Below are 25608 nucleotides of genomic sequence, written 5' to 3' on the forward strand. Positions count from 1 at the left end.
TACTAAATGTCAGGGTTCTTTGCGCTGGCTTCTTAAACCGAAGCCGCCGACCCACCCATAGACACCGTATGGAAGTTTTGACCTTTCAGTTATTCTATACGTTTCTGAGAAGCTAGAGCACAAAATGCCTATTGACAATTGACAACTGGCGACCGATCTAGCATGGTTGGCTGGTTTCACAGCAGAGAGATCCCCAGCTAAATCGCGATTACTTGACACTGCACTCCGCCACAGAACGCAATTCTCTGAGGTCACTGAGTGGTATACAGAAAGTTCGCGGCAAAACACTGCACTGTACCCGTCAGCACGCATTTAAATGTCAGTGCAGTCAGGTGATATGATTAACTGAAAAAGACCGAGATAAAAGGAGCATACGCCTGACGATTAAAATACGCCCATTGGGATCGTTTATGGAAACTCGCTAGCGTCCCAAGGCGCTGTCTTTCGTTCGGGAGCTCGTGGTCGAAGTGGTCATCGCTGTCGCCCTGGCGGCATGGCGTATGCAGACACCAAGACCAATGCTTCCTATACGAAAAAATGAGCACCATATAGAACGCACCCGAAACTAGTTTGCCGACGACAAAGTCCTGAAAGTAAATTTCAGTTTCTTCTAAAGAAAACTACATCTGTGTTACAATTTTTTACACCACCGGGAAGAGGCCGATATCTGTTCGCCGCTCTAGCAGAAATCAATCCGGCGGGTTCAGGCCCATCACATGGGAACCAGTCCGGCATCCAGCGCTGTGATAACGCCATCACGTTGTAGCGGCGGCGCCTGATGTGCGCAGTGTATCTTCGGTCACTCCACTCGTTCATCATCCCATTATATGCGGTCGCCGCGCAGCCACAACGATGAGGCAAGCGCAGGCGTCCGTTGCTCTGCTGCTCGCTGGCATCCTCTGTGCTCGGCCCGATCGTCCCGCTGGCAGTCAACTACGCGACCGTGGCGTGCTCATTTTGCACGACAAGGCACACGAGTTCTTCCGCTTCTTTCTTGAAGCGGAAGCCAGATGGTGAAGGCGCTGCAGAGGAGCAACCAGCAGGACCAGCCACAGGGCGCTGCGCTCGTCTAGCTGCCTGGACGACATCCAGCAGAGTGTGCACAAGTTCTTCCTCGTATTCTCCGACGCCAGAGACGCAGGATGGTGAAAGCGTCCCTGGTGCATCATCGGGATGGTCTATCTCAGGAAGAAGGGATCCAGCAGCGGCATGGGATAGGCCTTGGAGGCGGCCCACTGGTTCTTGCACAACATGGAGGTCAGCCGGAAGGCGGGCATCTGTCAACGCAGCGGGGTTGGCCGATAGGCCGCAGACTCGGGGAGCGTCCTGGACGAGATCTTCCAGCAGGACCACAGATTTCTCCGCTTTTTCGACCTTGTCGAGGGCGAGAGGTGCAACTGCATAACATGCACGCAGAGCCGGCAGCCGAGTGGCAAAGAGGGGAATAGCCAGTAGCACGACGTGGTACCGTTTATAGCGGAGCTCGTCGTGTAAGATCGGTACCACTGTGCGCTGGGTGCTGATAACGAGCACGTTGCGTGTGATGTTGACGCCAATCCCAGCATGACGTTCAACTTGGCCCGCGTGTTGTTTACCTCCAGGGCGAGGCATATCACCCTGATTGAGCTTAGCGATGTTCTGGTTCTTATTCTCTAAGCCTATTCGGGGCTTCAGTACCCGGAAGACCTGCGGAGCATTATCCGCTACACTGGCAAGATGGGGAAACCCTGCGGTCTCAGCTTGGGCAGCGCCCGTCCCGTCGTAGGCCACTGACCGCTCTGACTGTGCACAGGGTGCGGCGGATAGGCTCCTGGGCTGTCGAGAATGCTGCAGCTCGATCCTGGAAGGGTAGGGCCACACCATTTCAGCAGGAACCAAAACAGCGGCTTACAGTAGCCCAGGGACGCTCCACCTGTCGGCAGAATCCATTGCTTCTGCGCCAGGCTCCAAGCAGACAGGCTCCGCACCTGCACCAGGCTTCGAAAGATGTCCACTCTGCAGCTCACCGCGGTGCCCTCGGGTTCGTATTAACGGTGTGCGGAACCGTCGTCGCGTCGCGATATGCCGGGGGGCAGCGTGGTATGACTTCCGTCGGTGTCGTCCAGGGATGGAGAGGCAAGCCTTGAGGGCTGGAACAATGTGCAGCAGGCACGACGCGTTCGCCAGGGGTCCTCCGCCGAACGCAGTTCCTGGGCACGTATGCCGCGTGAGGCGCGAGAGTTTAACAGGCATCCGATCTCTTCCTTGTTGTCTCCGCATTTATCCGAGAGAGCGGGAATATGCAACCCAAACTGCGCTCTTAACCCTCGGGGCCTTTTGATTTCTTCCTCATTTTTTCTTTTAATGGTTATCATCCCTCGGCCAACCTTATCGCTTTAGATATCTGATATATAGTTTAAATATTACACACTGTTAGCGGGGTGGGTCCTGAAGAAGGGCAAGACGATCAAGAAAAAAACAAAAAAACGAGAAAGATTGATGAGGTGACGACCATTAAACCTCAGGACATAATCATCATCATCATCATCGCTGTCCAGGAATAATATTAGAGAGGGAAGACTACGACGCGGAAGGTGATGTGGTGTCGAGTCGCGCTAGGCCTGCGACGACTGTGGGCATCGTCACTATGTATCATACATTACTTTCACCACAGCATGTAACATGAAAGGTCCTGGGATACTTTGCGGGGATGCGGTGGCCGCAACTGGTAAAGGACAGGGTTAACTGGAGAGACATGAGTGAGGCCTATGCCCTGCAGTGGCCGTATTTAGTTCGGCTGATGATAATGAGAATACTTGTGTGCGTACGTGCCCACTTCGCACAGAATTGCACCAAGATCGAAGCGTCTTGCCAAGTAAGAAGAGTAGGCAGGGATGAAGAAATCGCTGCTCTTTTTGTAATTTCTTTCTCTGTGCCTACATTCTGCCAGGTAATATCAGGCTTTGTGGGTCCACTCCCCGTTGTACTATTAAGAAGTGGCACAACAACACAACGAAAATATTTGTTCCCTACCCAATAGATACGCACTTATGCAGGGCGAATGTAGCACTGGAACGAACATGAGTTATTACATGGCAAGAATACTTGTGTTAATGCCCATAATACAGTTGAACTGATGGGTGCAGCTTCAGGAAGCCCAACACATTCAGAATAATTAAAACACCTTTCGAACATGCCACAGAGACAGATCAGCTTTTTTTAAGCCGAATTTATTGCCCCAGAGCATCAATGTTGGGTGAAGGTGTGATGAATGATGTAGTAGAGATTAAATGAATGGAAAAAGGTGCTGATTTGATGAAGTCCAGTAGAGAGCGATGGTACGGTCCCTGCGTCCAGGCAATGTATGAAGCAGGGTTGCTTGGTGAAAGACCTGCTACCATCAGGTGCCGGATTATTGTAGGCTTGAGAGCTGGGCAGTCCCACTGTAAGTGATGAATGTCGGCCTCAATGTCCTCGGGTTTAGATATCGGACACCCTGGCCGAGGAAACAATTCTCGGTACTAAGGCCACTTCCGAGTGATGGCTGGTGTGAGGGAAACCCCGACCCGGATCCTCCTAAGCGCAACCTCCTCTGCACGGGTAAGACCGCGGGGGAGGGTTACCGCACACGGAGGGATGAGAGCACGTGTGCGGCGCCGGAGGAGTTCCTTTCTTGATGAAAGGAGGATAAAATTGTCCAAATGAAGGAGCCGAAGCGGTGATGAGTTTGTATTCGCAAGGCGGGTCGCTAAATCTGCCTGTCTTTGATAGGTCAGCAGATCGCGTGGGACCCACTCAATACGTACTGGCTGCGGGATGTGTGCCGCGTGGCGGTGGATGTCCTGACATATCGTGGGACAGCGGCTAACACGTCGTAGCAACCGGACAACTTGAAGGGCGACAGTGCGGATGACAACGCGGACCGCAGGGAGCATAGTTATGTCGGCCACAGAGCAGAGTGCTTCTTGAACTGCAACGAGCTCAGCACAAAAGGACGAAGGGGTTTCTGTAAGCTGAAACCAAGAGGTTTGATTCAGGGCAGGTCTGCACGGACAGTAGATAGCTGTTGTTGCTTTGAAGTCTTGTATGCTTGCGTCTACGTAGACAACAATGGATCCTTCAGCCAGGCAAGCATCTTGTTCCTCAAATTTCTGGCGAAGCAACGATGCCGAATGAGCAGGTGTTGGCCGGCGATTATCTGTTGCCTTGTTGTCGCTGAGCTGTACAATCTTCCATGGGGGAAAAACTGGCGTTGGCGGCTGAAGAATGGAGTGTGACGTTGCATAATTATGTCTTCAGTGCATGCTTGGAGTGCGATAGACTGGCCTTAAGGCTGCGCGCTTCACGGCGCTGCTGAGCACCAGCTCATCAATGGTATTGAGCTGCGCATTCTCTTGTAAAGCTACGACCGGTGTGATGCGTGGAAGGCACGTAATGGTCCTCATAGCCTCTCGGTTCACGGGTTCAAGGCGATCCCATTGGGCTCTTGTAAGATGTTGAAACTGGGCTTGATGAACAATATGCAGAACTGCCCTCACCAATTGCCGTGCAACGAACGAGCCTGCGCCACCAGTTTTAGGGGCAATTCTCCTAATCAAACCCAAAGTCTAAATAGCTTGCCTTTTTTCCTGAGAAAGCCATGCAGTCGCTGATCCTGATTGGTGAATCATTAAGCCAAGGATTTTTACACTCGGACTTTCCTGTAGTGGGGTGCCTGATAGACAAAGACGGATTGGACTTGCAGCAAGTTTACGGCGTCCCTAGCGGTTGGCGACTGACGTGTATGTTGTTTTATGCACGGATAGCTGAAGTCCGATGGATGAGGCGTAATTACAGGTAACATTCAAGGCAGATTGAAGGGCAGCGTCCTGAGTACGGAGATCTTGGTGAGTACTCCACACCGTGATGTCGTCAGTGTACTGAAGAAATTTTATGTCATGGATGTCATGTAAGCGCCAAGCCAGGGGGATGAAAGCAATATTAAATAACGTCGGCGACAATACTGATCCTTGGGGCACGCCGCAGAGAGGAACAAATGATCCGGCCGCTTCGCCGCTGAGGCGTATTGCAAATTTTCTGCCTTCCAAAAATGGTTGGAAAAAACTACGCACTCTCAGAGGGAGATGAAGCATGTCAATGGAGTTCAGAATGGCTGCATGACTGATGTTGTCATATGCCTTTTCAACGTCCACTGCTAAAACAGTACGCACATTGCGGCTGCGGGTAGATGATAAAACTGCAGATGCTAAGACAGTCAACCCGTCCTCTGTACCAATATATGGACGAAAGCTGATTTGTGCTGGGTGATAAAAACCGTGCTGCTCTAGCCACCATGACAATCGTGTGGCTAGCATTTTCTCCGCCAGCTTGCACAGCGTAGGAGTTAAGGAGATAGGTCGCAAGTTGGCAAGGTCCGTCGGAGGCTTTCCTGGTTTCGGGATAGGAATCACAACAGCGGATTTCCAGATCTCGGGCACTCCGCCATCCAACCATACTTTGTTTCTGGTGTCAAGTAGTTCAGGGAGTGCAGCGCTACTCAGGTTCTTGTACACCTCGTAGTGAATATTGTCCGGGTTGGGCGCTGTTTTCCGTTTCGCTTCATCTTTTGCAGCCAGCAACTCATGCATAGAGAATGGACACGCAATTCCATCTACGTCGACATCAGACGGCATTTGATATACATACGCTGAGATGCCTGTCATATTTAAACTAGCGGATGAAAAAGGCACAGCATCGTATTTCGGGAAAAACTTTCGCGCTGCTTCTTTGGCGAAATCACCTGGCGACAAGTTAGCCGCGAAGGATGCGGTTGCCGCTGCGGCAGTCGAAAGGCGGTCGCGTTCCATTGTACGGAATGTTCGCCAGAGAGAGGCATTCGGGGATTTTGCAGAAAATTGTTCGCACCACGCATTCCACTGCCGCCGAGAGAGGTGCGTTCATATTTGCGTGCCTTAGCTGTAAGATAATGCAATCGCATACGTGCCTGCGACGAAGTAGGGTCTCTCGTAGCATCCAGCTCGACTTGACGCCGTGCCGGCCAAAAGTTAAGAAGGCCGAAGTCTGGTGCCGGTCGATCAACATCAGTCCAGGTGGTAGTTGTAGCACTGTTGAGCGCTGTTTGTATGCGCTCAACAAGGATTGGCGAAGAATCTGAGGAGAGATTGTCCATACAGGATCGGAAACTGTCCCAGTTGATCCCAGAACATTTGTAGCGTAAAGGTCGGATATCTGAGATGTGAAGACCGGTGATGATAGGAGGATGATCACTTCCCCAGCAGTCAGTCTCCATGTGCCAGGAGGGAGTACCCGGACCCGACCACCACGTCAAGTCTGGAGCATAGGAAGCACTGCGAGTTTGACGCACTGGCGGTGTTGCTGTCCCAGGATGGTTGAGCAGCACAAATTGGGCATCCGTGAAGGCGTCCCGCACACGCCTGCCACGAGGGCTTGAAGTGGGGTACCCCCAATCCTGGTGAGGGGCGTTAAAGTCGCCTCCGACTAAAATAAGACACCCGGGATACTGCCGACGGACAGTTGTTAACCAGCCAAGATTAATACGGGAGGAAGCAACACCGGCTGGTCTAACGTAAAATGAAACGACCACAACGGTTCACTTCTTAAGTTTCGCAGCCACTGCCACTACCTCTTGATACGACGTGCACCAGTATTCGAGAGCAAGGCGTACATGCGGAAAGCGTGAGTCCACATACACCACCGCCTTTCCCGGGGGAGCAGCAGTTTGTACACGACGGTCTATCATTGAATTAGACAGGTAGGCACTGAAGCCTGGAATCGATGGCAAGGCGTTTGTTTCCTGTAGCAGCATGGCCCACACCTGGAGCTTGTGAATTTATAGTCGGGTCTTGAGCTCTCCCACCTTCGTGGAAATGCTTCTGCAGTTCCACTGCAGCACACCAGCACGACTGGAACTTGCCATTTCTAGTTACCAGCCAAAGCACTGTAGAATCCCGGACGTCAGGTTGGACAACTGGTTGACCATAAACCGGAGCAAAGAAGTCGCAGAGTTGTCCAGTGGCATTGCGGTAGTCTGGGAAGAGGCGGCAGGAAATGACACTGGTGGGCGGCAGGAAGGCGATGTTGCTGCGCCATTGATAGATGCGGCGGATGATTCCGCTGCCTGTCTACGTCGAGCGAGCAGTTCACGGTGTTGCCGGAGCTTGGTGACCTCCGCTAAAAGACGTGCGATTTGTTCGTCGACTGCGGCCATGTCGTCCTGCGGTAGTTCAGGCACACCGCGCTGCTTTGCTGGCTGTTTTCGGATGCGCTCTTTTCGCACAGTATCGTTAGAAGGATGCTGAGCTGAAGGTTCATGCGAGGTGTGCTCAGGGAGCTCCGGCCACTCGTCGTCATCCCACTGGAGAGCTGCGAACCGATTGGATGTCTGAAATGAAGTTATACTGTCTTGTATTGGCCAATGCTTAGTCGTTCGACGACGAGCCTGTTGTGTTGCCTTTTGTTTTGTCGGACAGCTTGGAGATGTTATCTCGTGGTCGTCGGATTTACAAAGGCCACATCGATAAGCCACTTTCCCTTCCGATGTACTTTCACCGGCAGCAGTGAAGGGGCAGGATTTGCGCATATGTCCAGTACGGAAGCAGTTATAGCAATATACCGCACTCGGTTTATATGGCCGAGGCCGTAAAATACAGCTATAATAGTACAGACGGGCTGGTAGTGACAAAGGGCCTTGCAAGGTGACTATGCAAGAGCACCCCTTCCCCATGCGTCGGGCCTGGATGACACGGTGCGTGGGACAGTACAGTTCACGCTGGAGGGCAGTTTGATCCTCAGTGATATCGACGTTGCAGACGACGCAGCGCTGCAAGTCGGAGCCTTCAACTAAATACACTTGTATTGGCACTGAGATTTCGCTTGTCAGTGAAATACTGGTGAGCGTTTGCAGCCGTTCTACGGCAGTCGGAAGCCACGCTGCAATTGTGTTGGACTTTGTCCTGGCTGTGAAGCCCCGAAAACCTTTGGTTCCCAGGAACGCGTCCAAGTTAGCTTGTAAAATCTTGTTGGGTATATCCGTGAGTCTTTTATTGGCCAGTGATTTAATAATCGCTTTGTAGGAAGATGATCCGGGTGTAGGCTCCACCGAGTTCTCGATCGTAAGACAAGTGCGCATACCTAGGGAGCCATCACTTGCCGAAGGTGGAATCGGTTGGCTGTCGTTTGAGGGACGCTTGTGAGTTGCGCGAGGGTACTTTTGCACGGGTGGAGGTGCCGATAAGTCCATTGAAATGCCCTGTTCATCATGCCGTGCGGTTTGAGGCCCATTCGGTGGTGCAGAGTTGATGGTCATGTGCCCTGATGGCAGATCACTCCCAAGCAGTCCGGCATTTCGGGAAGGCAGGAGGGGTGCATCTGCCGATGTACCGGGAGCACAAAGCTGGACCTGGCGCCGCGGATCAGGTGTCGACTGCGTGGCAGGTGATGCCACGAGAGACGCCGGCAGAGCTACCTCCGCCAGCGTGGCAGCGGAGGCACTAAGCCTAGCGTCAGTGCCCAGCTCAGCTGTACTCATGCATGGTTCCCAGGAGGCCTCAGACGGTGGGAGGACGTCCGGAGCTTCTTCAGAAGGCGAGGATGCAGTTCTCTTCAAATAGGGCACGTATTTACGTGGACGGCGAGGTTTTTTTGAAGAGCGCTGTGCAGCCACTTTAGCAGGGGCACACTTCTTCCCAGATCAGCTTTTTCTTTAGTGCGTTTGCTTCTGCACCGATGCGCAACCCATAATTTTTCTATCGGTCGTGGATAACAATCGGGGGTGAACGAGACGAACGTCTATGACCTTGCATTGCCGTGCGGCGAGGTGGCTACGTTTGGGAGTATTGATCCCACTTGCTTTTTCCGACCAAGCTTCAAGAAAATTTTCACAACGCGTCAGGGTACCTTCTCAACACGGACGCCTATCGCTCCTACAAAAAACAATAAAATCTGACCAGATTAATAACTAAAAAAAAGTGACTAACGGCGAGCGGTTGCGCACACGCATTCTTCTTTACAAGGAAGATATTGTACGGTTCAGAAATGCAGCAGCGTACTGCAGAAATTATTGGAGAAAATGTCCAGTCTGAGCTAAATACGGTAGCTACATTAATTTATTTATTTTAGCGGTGTTTCGGATTACAAAAAAAACATCAAGCCGATCCGGTAGTCTCTTCGTGCAAACGGTATAATGTTTTCCGTAATGAAACATTCTCGGTGTGTGTCCCTGCGTGTGTATGCCTCATTTCGGATATGTGCGGGAAAGTATAACCGACAGTTACAATTACAATAGAACCTTCAACCTGTTCAGTTTCCATGCCTGACCAGACGAACTTTCGTAGAACCCTCGGCTATGACTATGGAGTGCCAAATTTTATTTAATTTAAGTGGTAACTACGATGTAACTATATGTCGCACTTCGATGTGACGTGCCTCTGTTCCGCCAGAATACCGGGGACCATGCGACGCACCAAACGAACCTGCAGATAGAATGTATTCTCTCGTATAAGAAAGATGGAAAATATGACTGAGATCTTTTCTCAAAAGATATAATATATATATATATATATATATATATATATATATATATATATATATATATCAACCGTTTGACAAATTTATGAAGGGAGCCAACAGTCACCAAAACCAAGGTGCATAGGGGAACGTTAATTTTTTTTAATGTGTTATGCTTATCAGTGGGATAATAATACTTAGATTAATAAATCGCTTAAAGAAAATTACTTATAAAGCAGCAGAAAAAACAACCATGCCGCCGGTGGGATCCGAACCCACGACCTCCGAATATCGCGTCCGGTGCTCTTACCAACTGAGCTACGGCGACGGCTGTCCAATCTGCTGTTCTCGTGGGTATTTATGTTTACTGGATGTAAGCGAGCCTTGAGCCTTTAAGCGATTTATTAATCTAAGTATTATTATCCCACTGATAAGCATAACACATTAAAAAAAAATTAACGTTCCCCTATGCACCTTGGTTTCGGTGACTGTTGGCTCCCTTCATAAATTTGTCAAACGGGCCCTTCATTTCCTTTAACTTGTCTGCGAATAGCTTAACGAGGGTCTCGGTTCTGGCAGTCTTGATGTCATAGGTAGCATAAGAGGGCTCTCGCACAGTTTCCGCCCTCGCCGTTAGATGACGTTCTACGTCACGCTCGCGGTATTACAGGACGTGCTACGTCCGCCGCTGTGGTCGAGGGTGGCGCTGGTGAACACTCTCAAGGCTCGCTTACATCCAGTAAACATAAATACCCACGAGAGCAGCAGATTGGACAGCCGTCGCCGTAGCTCAGTTGGTAAGAGCAGCGGACGCGATATTCGGAGGTCGTGGGTTCGGATCCCACTGGCGGCATGGTTGTTTTTTCTGCTGCTTTATAAGTAATTTTCTTTAAGCGATTTATTAATCTAAGTATTATTATCCCACTGATAAGCATAACACATTAAAAAAAAATTAACGTTCCCCTATGCACCTTGGTTTCGGTGACTGTTGGCTCCCTTCACACACACATATATATATATATATATATATATATATATATATATATATATATATATATATATATATATATATATATATATATATATATATATATATCAATTTTTACACTTCTCTTCACTTCAACATTATCTCCTATTTCTTCTACACTTTACAGCGTGATAACAAAACATTTTCTCGAGTAATTTTTTCCTCTCTGCTTTTCTTTCTCTTCTTGTACGACCGCCGACTGCACCAAGATCAACTAGACCAATTTGTACGTTCCTAGATTCGTCCACTTTAATATATATTCTACAGCATAGCAAAAAAAGAGACCATTCCTTTCCTATAAATGAGTTCACGTCGCTGCAGTAAACTGTATTTATTTAATGGAGATTATTGTGCGGAAGACACTGACTGTGTTGTGCTAGCAAATTTGCTCAACATTTTGCAGTTTCACTGGATAGCAGTAGAGAATCCTGCACGCGGGTCAAATCTGATAGCATTCAGTGCTAGCAAGTTCGATTTATGAGGATGTTGATATGACATGTAGGCAATATTGTTGCACAGCAAGTTCTAGAGATTCTCTCATCAATTGCTGGAGCTGGGAACCGACCTTGAAAAACAAACAAACAAGCAGCCCTCGGAAATAGCAACCGAAATGGCTATCTCTCTCTCATCACAATTCAGCACGTGTCACTCATCGCAGAAAAAAAGAAAAAATAATGGCATGCAGTTGAACAAAGACGTCGTTAGCTTCGGAATCGGCAACGAAAGACAAGAGGCTAGGAATCAAATTCACAAACGGTCAAGGCCATTGACGGGTGTCTGGCATCTTGACAGCACCGGCACTGCCTCTTTTGACTGTCGCATTGAAAGTCGCGCTGTTAGCCGTAGCAAGTAGGCAGGCACACAGTCAAGCACGATCAAGTAACAAAGCAATATCAACGAAACAATTAACAGGAACACTCAGGGAAATCGGCCTCCTCAGAAAGAAAGGAATAACAGTGGTAGATTCCCCCCCAACACAGGTCACCTGAACCAGCTGACCACTTATTCTGGGCACAGAAAACTGGTTTTAGCCAGAAGACAGCAATTTTGAGCTCAAAACTTCCTGGGGCAGCTTTTGATCAAACTGGTTCCGCAGGTAAGCCAGGCGTTCCAGGATGTCTCAGGGAGATATGCGCATAAGAAGGCGGTAAGGGTATCCGGGCATGTGACAAACCACATAGACAAAAATACTTCCCAAAATACACACACAAAAAAAACACATCATTCACCTCTTCCCCGGCGTTATCCCTACAACTGCCGCTCTTCGCAATCTTGCCTCAACTGTTCTGAAGCAACAGGTGTACCCTTCAACATCTCCTACGCTGGAGAAAGTACCATGCACACCTGTCGGCGCAGAAATCCTCATCGTTAACACGGACAACAAGTATATATGTCCACTTAAAACAGGGCCCTTCCAGTTCTTCATGACTTCGCAACACGGCGTCGTATGCAGTATTTGAAGCGATCAGCGAGTAATCACCGCCTAATCATGGGCTTCGATGAAGGAGGATGGCGCTGTATGACAGCCACAGTTTTACCGTTTCCTCATAGTTTACTCGCACGCAAGACAAGCGCAAGCTGGCTGCCTCATCATAGACTAACGAGGGTTGGGCGCAGCTGTGAAAACATGCAACATGGTGCCCGGTTTGCTTACTGTTCGCTCATGCGTTTGCTTATTCTTATGTGCTGTGTTAAGAAACTTCGGGACTTACCATTTAAAGCCCAGCAGACTGCGCGTCAGAAATATCGCAATATTTCGAGTCGAACTAGCACACAATTTAGCTGATTCAACAAACCAACCCCGTATGAAGTTCCTAATGTCCTTTGTTTTACTCTATAGTAAATAATCCAGCGCATGCACAAAACAATATCCAGGAGCTGGAAATCCGATTTCAGAAAATTTGTGGATCATGTACTCAATAGAATTCTGCGGTCTTGTGGCTACGGTGCTGCCTGTACTAATTGTCAGAGTTCCTTGCGCTGGATTACTAAACCGCAGCCGCCGACCCACCTATAGACACCGTATGGAAGTTTTGACCTTTCAGTTATTCTATACGTTTCTGGGAGGCTAGAGCACAAAACGCCTATTGACAATTGACAACTGGCGACTGATCTGGCATGTTTTACTGGTTTTGCAGCAGAGAGATCCCCAGCTAAATCGTGATTACTTGGCACTGCATTGCGCCGCAGAACCCAATTCTCTGACGTCACTAAGTGGCATGAAGAAAGTTCGCTGCAAAACACTGCACTGTACCCGTCAGCACGCACATAATCAATGCAGTCAGGTCATATGACTAACAGAAAAATACAGATATAAAGAACGTGCGTCTGGCGATTATGAATACGCCCATTGGGCCCGTTTATGTAAACTCACTAGCGCCCCGAGGCGCTGTCTATCGTTCGGGATCTCGTGGTCGAAGCGTTCATCGCTGTCACCCTGTCGTCATGGCGTATGCAGACAGCAGGACAAACGCTTCATATATATCAACGCTTCCTAAGCGGAAAGTGAGCGCCATAGAATACACCCGGAGCCAATTTGCCGACGACAAAGTCCTGGAAGTAAATTTCAGTTTCTTCAAAAGAAAACTACACCTGTGTTATAATTTTTTACACCACCGCGACAGGGTCCATATCTGTTCGCCGCTCTAAGAAAAATCAATGCGGCGAACACCGAGCAATCACCGGGGAACCAGTCCAGCATCCAGACTGCGATAGCACCGTCACGTGGTGGCGGTGGCGCCTGATGTGCGCAGTGTATCTTCGGTCACTCCACACGTTCATCTTCCCATTAGTTGCGGTCGCCTCGCAGCCACCACGAAGATGAGTTAAGTGCAGGCATCCGTTGCGCTGCTGCTCGCCGAAATCCTATGTGCTCGACCCGGTCGTCCCGCTGGCAGTCAACTACGCGACCGTGGCGTGCTCATATTGCACGACAAGGGACGCGAGTTCTTCCGCTTCTTTTTTGAAGGGGAAGCCAGATGGTAAAGTCGCTGCAGAGGATCTACCAGCGGGGCCGACCACAGGGCGCTGCGCTCGCCTAGGTGCCTGGACGAGACCCAGCAGAGTGTGCACAAGTTCTTCCTCGTATTCTCAGACGCCAGAGACGCAGGATGGTGAAAGCGTCCCTGGTGCATCATCGGGATGGTCTATCTCAGGAAGAAGGGATCCAGCAGCGGCATGGGGCAGGCCTTGGGCGCGGCCCACTGGTTCTTGCACATCTTGGAGGTCTGCCGGAAGGCGGGCATCCATCAACACCGCCGCGGGGTTGGTCGAGAGGCGGCAGGCTCGAGCAGCGTCCTGGACGGGATCTTCCAGCAGGACCACAGATTTCTCCGCTTTTTCGACCTTGCAGAGGGCGCGAGGTGCAACTGCATAACATGCACGAAGAGCAGGCAGCCGAGTGGTAAAGAGGGGAATAGCCAGGAGCACGACGTGGTAGCGTTTATAGCGGAGCTGGTCGTGTAAGATCAGTACCACTGTGCGCTGGGTGCTGACAACGAGCACGTTGCGTGTGATGTCGACGCCAATCCCAGCACGACGTTCAACCTGGCCCGCGTGTTGTTTACCTGACTGTACACAGGGAGAGCCGGAGAGGCTCCCGGGCGGTCGAGAATGCTGCAGCCCGAACCCGGAAGGGTAGTGCCGCACCATTTCAGCAGAAACCAAAAGAGCGGCTTACAGAAGCCCAGGAACGCTCCACCTGTAGGCAGAATCCACGGCTTCTGCGCCAGGCTCCAAGCAGAGAGGCTCCGCAACTGCACCAGACGTCGAAAGTTGTCCACCCCGCAGCTCACCGGTGCCCTCGGGTTCGTATTAAGGGTGTGTTGAACCATCGTCGCGTCGTGATATGCCGGGGGGCAGCGTGGTATGACTTCCGTCGGTGTCGTCCAGGGATGGAGAGCCAAGCGTTGAGGGCTGGAACAATGTGCAGCAGGCACGACGCGTTCGCCAGAGGTCTTGGCCGAAGGCAGTTCCTGGGCGCGTATGCCGCGTGAGGCGCGAGAGTTTAACAGGCATACGATCTCTTCCTTCTTGTCTTCGCATTAATCCGAGAGGGCGGGAATATGCAACCTAATCTGCGCTCTTAACCCTCGAGGCCTTTTGATTTCTTCCCCATTTGTTTCTTTTAATTGTTATCATCCGTCGGCCTACCTTGACGCTTTAGATGTCTGGAATATAGTTTAAATGTTACACTCTGTTTGCTGGGTGGGTCCTGAAGAAGTGCAAGACGATCACGAAAAAAACAGAAAACGAGAAAGGTTGATGATGTGACGATCATTAAACCTTAGTACATCATCATCATCATCATCGCTGTCCAGGAATAATATTGCGAGAGAGAAGACTACGATGTGGAAGGTGATGTGGTGTCGAGTCGCGCTAGGCCCGCGGCGACTGTGATCATCATCACTATGTATCATGCATTACTTTCACCACAGAATGTAACATGAAAGGTCCTAAGATACTTTGCGGGGATACGGTGGCCGTAACTGGTAAAGGACGGGGTTAACTGGAGAGACATGGGCGAGGTTTTTGCCCTGCAGTGGGCGTATATATATATTACTGAAAAAAATTTCGGTAACTTTTTGGGGGAATCGTCCTTAAGTAGGTTCTGCCGTTTGGCGAAAACAGACGATTCGTCCGTATTCGGTCCGTATTTTGTCCTTCCACAGTGTAGCAACGTTGATGCGAGCAGTAAAAGAGCGCAAAAGCATCTGCGACCACCCCACATCGAAGGAGACGCTCATATCTTCCTTCCATTTATCCATGTGCGCTTTAGCATTTGGCGGCATGACTTGGCTATAACTTGGCTATGGTCATGAAGGAAGGAAAAGTTTGGCTATATTGTACATGGCGTCGCCAATATAGAGCGCGTTGTTTGGTGTGCACGTCTCTTCGTTCCCCGCCTCAAAGCAACGCAGTCTTTGCACTCACCTGGGACGACCTTTTCTCCTCAACGAGCAGCCCAACGTGAGCCTGCTTCCTTTTGGAGCATTCTGTTCTTCGCGACAAGGTAAGGGTCAGTTTGCTAGCGTTATCAGATGTGGTGTGCGGTGCTGCATCGCTTTCATAGCGCCGGCTCCCGCGTTGAGAGCCATAAACGTGCTCGCTTCGCGATGTGTTGCGCCAACCTTGCTATTTGTTCATGTAGTAAATGCACATCGAATCCATAACAAGGTCGTCCATGAGAGCGAGCCACGCACAACGTCCCAGCGCGCGTCTCGTTTTACCCGCCGCTTTGTGTGCACTTCGCTCCTTCGCGGATCTTTAGACATAAAGCCGCGGTTGCCGTGCCGGCTGGTCGTCGCGTCTTCGCGATCCACGTGAGACAGTTCAGGCAGCGGTGATCAGCACAGTCGATGGCCGCCGTGAGATTATATAGTGTGGGAGGTTAAAAAGAAATAAAAATAATGGTGCCCATCTCGCGTCAGATGTAAACAGGCCTAACACCAGAGTATAGGCACATAGCTCGGCTGTCTTCTCGTCACGGGTTTGCAGCCTGGCGAGAAATATTGGCGTCTTTCAGAGGTGGCCACGAACGCGAATGGAGGGAACAAAAGCGAGGTTCCGCATAGACACCGCACGGCCGTACATGGCACGTCCGCGGTGAATTCTAGACGGCTCCTGCGCTTGGCGAACTCGGGGGGGGGGGGGGGGGGGGGGGGGGGGGGAAGGCTGGAGCCGACGAGGAGAGTAAGATGACGAAGACAGCTTACATGCGTCGAGTCAGGTCAGAAGAGAATTGTAGACCACCCTGTAAAGACCTGACCTTTCGAACACTCAGTTCTGTAATACAGTCCCGTTTTTTTTTTGTTTTCCCTTAAAAAATGTCTCTCAACTGTTCAAGAACCAGTCCATAGTTAACATATCCCACAACATGCGACTACGCCGGTGTGCTCTGCAATGTCAGCGCACGGAGCTTTTCACTAAAGTATCTTGCATAGCTATCTGTTGGACATTTCAGCTATTAGTTATGAAAATTGGGCATACTTCTTTCGATGTTTATTCCAGAACGCATGTATTTTTTCTTTGGTGAATATTATTTTTCTATTAATGAAGACTGACTATATTTGTTGATTTAATGCGGCAGTCCATTGTGTTCAGAAGTCACTTAGAGTCTGTCTCGGCGTTTTGGTCAGCTTGAACAGTTTTTCCACCAGTAATTAAGGAGACGATGGTGGTACTTCGAGCGGTGCATATAGGAGGAATTGTTGTCGTCATTAAAAATGTAGCAGAGTTTAAATGAGAGCTGAGAGACGAAAAAAGAAGTGGAAGTATACTTCTAAGAGCTAGTCTGACACATTGTCATGGGTGTTCGCACTGGTTTGATCGAGTATGGTCTGCGTGATGATGGCAGCAATGGAAATGCTGCTCAGCCAGAACATGGTAGTTTTTCGTGACGGCCATGCACGGTTTTGTGTCACTGTCCTAGATGCAGAAGAAAACAATCCCTTAACTGACTGAGCTCTGATGTGGTGAAAAAGAAAAAAAAATCATTATTTAACTAGCAGGTGGCGAGGAGGTGGGGCTTTTCCGGTCCATAGACGCATGTAAGCAAACGGCGCAATACATCAAATCACACACCTAAGGTGCTTATGTAACGATAGCGCGGTCGCATCACGACTCTCGCTTCCCTATTTACTCATAAATATTGACAATGCGTAACTTACGCAGCAGCCAATTATAGTTGGAGACAACTTAACCTCAGAAAGGGACTCTCAATAATGTTGCTGTATGTGAAAAAATGCAGCTTCACAAATATCCTCCAGCTAGAATTTTTTAAATTTGTTTTGCGGAAGCTGAGTTATATGTAGTCAGAAATTGGACGTCCGCGTCTTCGTGCCTTTCCCTCAAGAAAAAAAAAATTAAAGCTTTAGAATTATGGTATCTCTTTTTTTTTTTGGAAAGTCAGACATTGAGAAGCTGATTTTGTTCGCTTGCAGTTGTCCGGCGGAATAATACAGGGCACTGCAGACCGTTGCCCAGTGTTACCAACTGCACCCTACCATAGCTATACCCTGCATGAGAATACTGACGATTTTCGGTTCTAACGAAAAATTCCAACTTCTACTCATAGCCCGTGTGTCGCTTCAGAACGTTGAATCCCACATACCACCACTTCATGAGCGGCAACAATGTAACGGTGAACCGGTTCCCACAGTATGTACATTTTAGTGTGAATAACGCTGATCGAAAAACTGAGTTGAATATCTTTGTGCGTTACAAGTCGTCATTAGCACGGGAATGATGGCCGTGGCTACCTATTTCATATCGCTGATGCTGAAAGATATGCGACAGAAAAAAAAAGAGACCCCGAGCCCACAGATGCTTTTCAATTTGGTGCACTCGATTAGTCATGGTCCGAATTCTTGTTGTATAGCCTAAGTTCAAATAGCGCTGTTGTAAGCCCACTGTGCGACCATCGTCATCATCTGTACATATTCATCATGATCGCTCATAATTCACAAGCATGTGTTTGTTTAGAAAATAAAAATGTATGGAAGGTAGCTTTGTAGTAACAGCTCCCACTCATGACCAACGAATAGTTCCTTCTGAGGGCGAGGTACGCGCTCTAGCTTCAGGATGGCAGCAGGGTGACATGAGCCTCCTTAGGCACTTTCAGCCTGTCCCCCTGCAATTGCTTTTTCAAAGCAAGCAATATATTTTTTTTGCTGTGGAAGTTAACGTGCTGTGTACACTACACTATATATAGGAAATGACTACTCGCCCTAATCTGATAATTTTCTTTGATTCCCAAGCCCGTGTTTAGAACCCCTGGGGACTGCAGCTTGTGATCCCGAGTTTCGTCCTGACGGGCTGATTGGATGAGCAGTTGCTACCAGAAGCTTCAATCAGTGCTTCTGTACAAAGCCGTCAAGGACATTTTTGCGGTGATTCTGGCTCTTGTGCAACCCACTAGCAATCCCAGCGGAACTCAAACTGCTTCGGGTGAGTGTGACCATAATGTTTCACGATGCATATTCTTTCTGTGTAGATGTGTTTAATGCTCATCTCTAATCAAATATGCCCTCTTGTAATGTTCGTAGTCAGTTTTCAGTCATTGTCACTCTACTTCGACCATTTCAAGTTTCATAGTAGCGTAATGGCTGGTGCACCTTGCCCGGTCGGTTCATGTGGTGCTGTGTTTAGTAATTCTGGAAGGTTTAGGAGCTATCTCTCGAGGCACCATAAGAGACCACGCCTTGACTCTGATAGCGGCCTCTCAATTTCTGTGTCATGTAGCCAGCCACTTGAGCAACTCAGCTGATGCAGTTGTGTGTCCCTTTACTGGGTGTGTTCATAAAGCTGGTTCATTCAGAACACTTGTCTCCAGATACCACCAAAAAGGCAGAGGCGTTTTAGAAACCACTTAGCCCTCTGCTGCTCATCTGGAATTGGAGCCAGAGAGCATGGCAGAAGCTGACCACAGTTGACAGTCATCAGCCACTGACACAAATAGTGTATGCAGCGTGGGGCCCAGTGCTAGCAACCCCTCAAGTAGCAACCTCTTCACTACCCACCTTGTCCAGTTTCTGCTTAAACTGGAAACGCAACATCATTTGCCAGCAAGAACAGTACAAACCATAGTTAAGGATATTGATACATAGCATAGCTTGAGCAATCAGATTTCACTGGAGTGCCTGGTTGACGTTCCAGAAGACGTACTTGGGAAAATTGGATCAGTGTTTGCGAAAGGCGCGCTTCATAGTGGGATGTCTACAACTCTGAGGTCATCATACTGCCGCCGCAACTTCTATAAAAAAACTTCAATTTTATAGAACCCGTGAAAGTGTCTCTAAGCCTCAACTGACAAAATAATGAGTCTATATATCACTATGTGCCAGCTGAAAGCCTCATGAAATTCTTGATGTCTCAAGCAGTGAGAAGAATACGACTTCTGAAGAATGGTTGGAAGGTTACATTTCATGTGAGCCTTTCTAAAACAGGGAAGGTAAATTGAAACGAATTTTGTTATATCAAGATGAATTTGAAATTGCAAACCCTCTAGGTTCTGCGAAGGGAGATTTTAAGCTGCTGGATGTGTACCTGACACTTGGAAATGTGCATTTGTACTGTAGGTCTTGTGTGGAAGCCACGCAAATGGTTTTGCTTTGCCACCAGTAGGATATCAAAGAATTTGGGTTGGCAAATGTGTTGCAGCCATTGATAGAGAACATGATCGCTCTTGAGAAGTGTTGATCAGTGGAGCCCATCATGATGTGCGGCTAGACTTTCTAATGGGAGACAACCTTGGCAGTCATGGCATTGGTGGCTTTGCACGGAATTTTAGCACAAGCACTTACTTTTGTCGGTTCTGCCTTGCTACTCGCTCTGATTTTGAGCAGAAACCTCTTGCGACTGGGGAAAAGTGAACGCCTCAGCATTATGATGAATGCGTCGAGCGCATTGCAGGAAGTGTCTCAACTAACAGTGACGGTGGTATTGTTGAACAGCCTCCGTTCCATGCCCTTAAGTTTTTTCATGTGTGCAATTCTAGACTGCCGCCATACATTGCACATGACCGCATTGAGGCGGTGGTTGAGCATGATGTGGCATTGTATATTAATTATTTTGTGAACAGGAAATCCTGCTTCACATTTGATTACCTGAACAACAGGATATCAACAAAGAAATATACCAACCTTGGATTGCGCAATAAGCCTGCAACAGTGCTCAGCCAGGGCTTTAAGCTTTCTGGGAATGCAATGCAAAATTGCACTCTTCTTAAGCTGCTGCCTCTCTACATTGGCACCAAAGTGGCAGACATAGATGATCCAGTGTGGCACCTTGTGCTTACATTAATGCAAATAACTGATGTTCTTCTTGCACCGAAGATAACACCTGCCCAGGTTGCATGCCTCATAGTTGTAATTGAGGACTACATTTCATCTCGAAGGTAAAATTCTAGCATGGGCCTTATCCTGTGTTTAACAAATTACTATGGAATTAATATACCACCGTAACGACTTTCCCTCCAGCCAATAGTCTAATCTTATTTTCTTCTGTTTGCCATTGCTAGGAATTGGCTTCTTATACTTTTATTTAAAAATAAATAATGGTTCAGGAGTCAGCAAAAAAGGAATAAACACTGCGTGAATTCAAAATTTTCAAGTCTTTTAAGTGTGGCTCTTCATTTTACAGGAAGCATATACAGCGAAAAGTGCTTTGTTGTGAGAACAAAATCATTTTCTCAGCAGCGAGGGACTTCACTGAACCAGCATGTACTGCCTTCATATTATACTACATGATGAATCTGGAGTACCCAGAGGGTGCTGCCATAACCCTCGAATTAGTACAAAGGTGAGTGCCCCATGTTTAAAGACTTTGGGGCCAACTTCTTTTCGTAGTAATTCTGACAGTATAATGTTCGCAGATCTGGCAGCCATTTTAATACGCAGCATTTTGCTTTCTAGGATATTTTTCTGCGCTGAAAATGTTTTTTATGCACCGACCACTGACTAGCCTATTTTGGACTAGCTATTTTTGTTTTTTCTACAGATTGCCTGGTGTAGGTTGCAGTTCCCAATGCATAGTTTTCCTGTGTGCCTCCACGTATGCATTCCACTGCTTTGGTAAGCTGAACCTGAAGTACACACGGCCAGTTCTTTAACACTACCACTACAGCGCTGAGCAACACCTGTACTGTGCTGTGTGACATAGCAGAGCGGAAAACGAGGATGAAAATGGCAAGCACTTTGCAAGCAATTTTTTGCACGTGCATATTCTTGGCTCTCTGCAGCCTCACTGCATCACAGGCTGCTGTACGACCATCTGTTTTACACCATAGGGATACTGCTAAAAATCTGCCAAGTGTTCGTAGGAACAGCACGAACAGCTTTATTTGGGTTAATTGTTTCTCATAGGTCCTCAGTGTAAACCCCGGCCACTGCTTTTCGTACTATATTGCTGATATAGAACAGAGGAAATCACTGCAGCCTTTGACAGCATACATCTTTGGCATCTGAAGCTCCTCATGTACACAATAGTTACTTTACTTCATTTGTCCACTGCTACATCTGCCTCTTATACTTTTCTTTGCATACACAATTTACTGCATAGCTCTTCCAAAGAACAGCTACCAACAGGAAATTAATTTGCTCACATGTGTCCACATGCTGCACCTTAAGTTGATGAACTATGACTGGGCAGGCTAGTTGTGTCTGATGCTGATATAACTGTCAGCTCTGTGGGATATACTTGAGCTCAATTATGGAGACATAACTAAGCCTGAATACTGACGTATCAACTTCCTGGCATGAGAAAAAAGCTGTATTGCAGTCGAACAGGGATATATTGAACTCGAAAGTCAATGTAGAATAATTTGATATTATGTAACGTTATGAGGAAAATATATTTACAAAATAAGATTGAAGGCACGTACAGGCTGAGCTCACCAAAGATCTGAGCAACAAACTGGCGAGAAGCCCAATGTCAGAACACACATTTCGTCCTCGTCGTCTTACATGCACAGCACTTCGTCCTTGCCTACGGTCATGACAGTATTAATAATAAGCTTGCCTATGACCTAGATGCAAGAGTACATTTCACTCAAGCCAATGATGTCCTTCTTGCAGTAATGTGCCACCCACCAGCGTGCTGGCAGTGCACCACTCGCTAGGCATTGGTCGGCCTAACTTGCTTAGTATCAAAACTGTAGCGTGCGGTGCTTAAGGACTGTTTCTTTTAAAAGGTCCAATTCTGTTGCCATTGCACCACAAATAGCATAATCATTCATTAAAATGAAGACACAGTTGGCTCCCTGCCGCAACGCCTTCAGCAGCGAAGCAAGTGAGGGCCGCCTCTAGACTCTAGGCTTTAGTTAGCTTGACTTTACAGCATAACAGTGATGTGGCATGAGAAGTGACTGCACGACACCTAAGGCCACCCTCAAGCACATGCCACGTTAACCTCTGCATGCGGTTTCACAGTGCTAGCACTATCAGAATGTTCGCAAAACAGCACAACCGACCTGTCTGTGCGCACGGAAAGTGTCTGAAGAGCACCGTTAGGGAATAGGAATTCGGTATACATTGCGACTTCCCTGCACTTTTACAGAAGATTTTTAAGGGGATAATTGGTGTGTTCGATGTAGACATTTCTGAATATTTGGTTTCGATATCACCACTATAAACATTGGTGATTCTTCAAAAGTGCTGCTTGTTTATTTAAGTGATTTAATGGCCCTAAGCAGACACTGCAGAGGAGGGGGCAAAAAATGTGTCTTGCTAATTATATACACATGGTCTGCACACACACGCTTTCCTGCGGTCACTACGCATAATGTACTTTTGAGACCTCTATCTGTGTTTACAGTGAACACGTATTCAAGGATTAATCAAGTGAGAAAATAACATTAAAAAATTATTGATGCAAAGGACGCTAATGTAAAGCATGTCTTCTTTTCCTTTGCCTACAAGCACTTTGACATAAATCCGCCGAATGGAAGCAGGCGGAAAGATGTGAAATGTTCCAGGACATCTGTGCCCTCAGAAATTATGAACCGTGTACACAAACTACGGCTTCAAGCTGTAAGTCGACGTTTTGCTGCTCTGTGATGCTTTGAACTTGTGCCTAAATGTTGGAAATGCGTGGAATTAACAGATGTCTTGACCATTTGACACATTCACTTTGTATGCAGCGTAAGTTACTCCACTGGGGAAAGTTATGTATCTGCACATATCTGATAATAGGTTTTATATGGCACTTAAAAAGAGATCATATCTTTACAATATTTATTAGGCTTGTGCACAAGTTATCTTTTCTCTGCTTGCCGCTCAATATTCTTTGCTGGATACAAAACTATTTGACAGGACGCAGTCAAAAGGTCTTGATTAATGGATCCCAGTCGACAGACGTTTCCGTGCTACCAGGTGTATCCCAGGGGACAGTTCTCGGCCCACTACTGTTTATGATCTACGTAAATGGCATTGGCTACGGTATAACCACCAAAATTAGAGGGTGCGCTGATGATTGCGTCTTTTACCGAGGAATAAAACATTATTCGGGCTGGATAGAACTTCAAAATGACCTCAACTGTATTTCATCCTGGTGTCACTCCTGGCTTATGAATCTAAATGTGTCTAAATGCAAGCAAGTTCGCTTTACCAGAAAGCATAAACCGATCAATACACATTACTATTTAAACACTGAAATGATCTCTCAAGTAAGCGGGGCAAAATACCTACGAGTAACAGTTAGCACCGACTTGACATGGAACCGCCATGAAGACACTTTTAACTTTGCAGGCTGCCCGCTCTTTAAATTTTATCAAACGAAACTTTAAATATGCTCCACAAGATGTGAAAAACTGTTGTACGTAACAAATGTCCGCCCAATCGTTGAATATTCTTGTGTCATATGGGAGACGTATACGCAAGTTTTTAACAACAGATTGGAAAAAAAAACTTCAGAACTGAGCCGATCGTTCTGTATCCCACAACTATTCGCGTCTTAGCAGTACCAGTGACATCAAAGGGAGCGTAGAATGGCCTCTTGTATCCTCACACCGGGAATTTTTTCGACTCGTGTGCTTACGAGACATATTTCATTGTCGCACAGTACTGAACAAAGATGCTTATCTTTTACCACCTATGTGCGTCGAGATCACCCGCGAAAGATTAAGGAAATATCAGCGCGTACCTCAGTTTTCGCACATTTATTTTTTCCATGCACAATCAGTGCATAGCATAATCTTCACCACGACATAGCTGGGGCAACATCCGATTCAGAATTTTCTGTTGTGCTAAAGGCTGCTCTGGTTTAACACTGATTTTCGCTGTCTGTATGTCGACTTTCGGTCTGTATGTATGTCGGGGACTTATGTCGACATAGTGGGGGAAACATTCGTTCATTTTACCACGTTTTAAACTTAGCAAATTATTAGTGTGCGCGGTGACATTACCATGTATTTCCATTCAATTCACAGTGTTCATTTCCGCTAATATTTTGTTCCGTGCACTTGCTATGTCTTATCGGAGTGCTTGCGTTATCCTCTATTATTGTTTTGTTTGTTTGTATATTTGTTTCCTCGGCGCTAATGTATGAAGAATACTGTGGTACACCCCCCTACTGTAATGCCTCTGCGGGAGAATGTAGGTACACGTATAAATAAATAAATAAATAAATAAATAAATAAATAAATAAATAAATAAATAAATAAATAAATAAATAAATAAATAAATAAATAAATAAATAAATAAAAAAATAAATGTAAAGGGCCACCCACAAAGTTGTGTTTTGGGCTTTCTGTGGACTTATTTTGTAGAGGAGTTTATAAATGCATTTTCATGCCATCCCATTGTTCACCCATTGTAGATGAGGCATGTTCTATACCCTTAATGTATAAAGAAATAATATTAGGTATTTCTCCTTTTTAGCATTTGCGGAGTTAGCTTGAACTAGTAGTCTGCACAACCATGTTGCATACTACTACTCTACTGAAAACTTAGAGCAGAATTTTTCTTTGGGTAACCAGCTGTTGCATTCATTTGCGCATATTTTAACTGAAAACTCAGCTATATTGTCAGTCAGTCATGGCATACCAAGGAAAAACAGCAGAGTTGCTTTGTGAAAGCAACTTTCACTGCACTGGTCACTGCAGAATTGACTGTGCATGTATTTGTTTTGCAGGGAACAGAATGAACTCATGTGGCGTACAAAAGTAAGATGCAACTCAAGAACACAGCAGCCAATTGCCCTCATAGGAGTCTCTCCAGCCAATAGCGTAGGCCAATAGTCAAGGCGTCATGGCTCATACCATTTAGAGGATTAGCCACGACATTATGGGAACCAGGGGACGCCATTCGATGAAGGGCGTCCTACGAGGGGCACTCACCACTGCATTCTTCAGTTGAATGCAACAACACAAGAGTCAAAAGAGCGGTGCAAGACTGAACTAATGTTGTGCTTTTTCTGCGCATTTCATCATGACTGCTGTAGCAAATATATACTTTATGCTCACCATGTACAGCGTTTTTAATTTTTTCAACACACAACACAGCTTTTTATGAATGCATGCGCATCCCATTCCGTACACAGGAATTCGGAATAGTTCAGCTCGTGAAGTGTTTACATGGAAT

The 25608-nt window shown here is 47.3% G+C and overlaps 1 long non-coding RNA gene across 1 annotated transcript; it reads left to right on the forward strand.

Moving 5' to 3' along the window:
• The first annotated feature begins 21026 nt into the window (after positions 1-21026).
• Positions 21027-25407, forward strand: LOC144135091 (uncharacterized). Its single transcript, XR_013315371.1, has 3 exons — positions 21027-21102; positions 22948-23058; positions 25160-25407. It is a non-coding gene; the product is annotated as an uncharacterized LOC144135091 (long non-coding RNA).
• The last annotated feature ends 201 nt before the right edge of the window (positions 25408-25608 follow it).

This window comes from Amblyomma americanum, chromosome 1, assembly GCF_052857255.1.
Source record: "Amblyomma americanum isolate KBUSLIRL-KWMA chromosome 1, ASM5285725v1, whole genome shotgun sequence".
In the NCBI taxonomy this organism is placed as follows: Eukaryota; Metazoa; Arthropoda; class Arachnida; order Ixodida; family Ixodidae; genus Amblyomma; species Amblyomma americanum.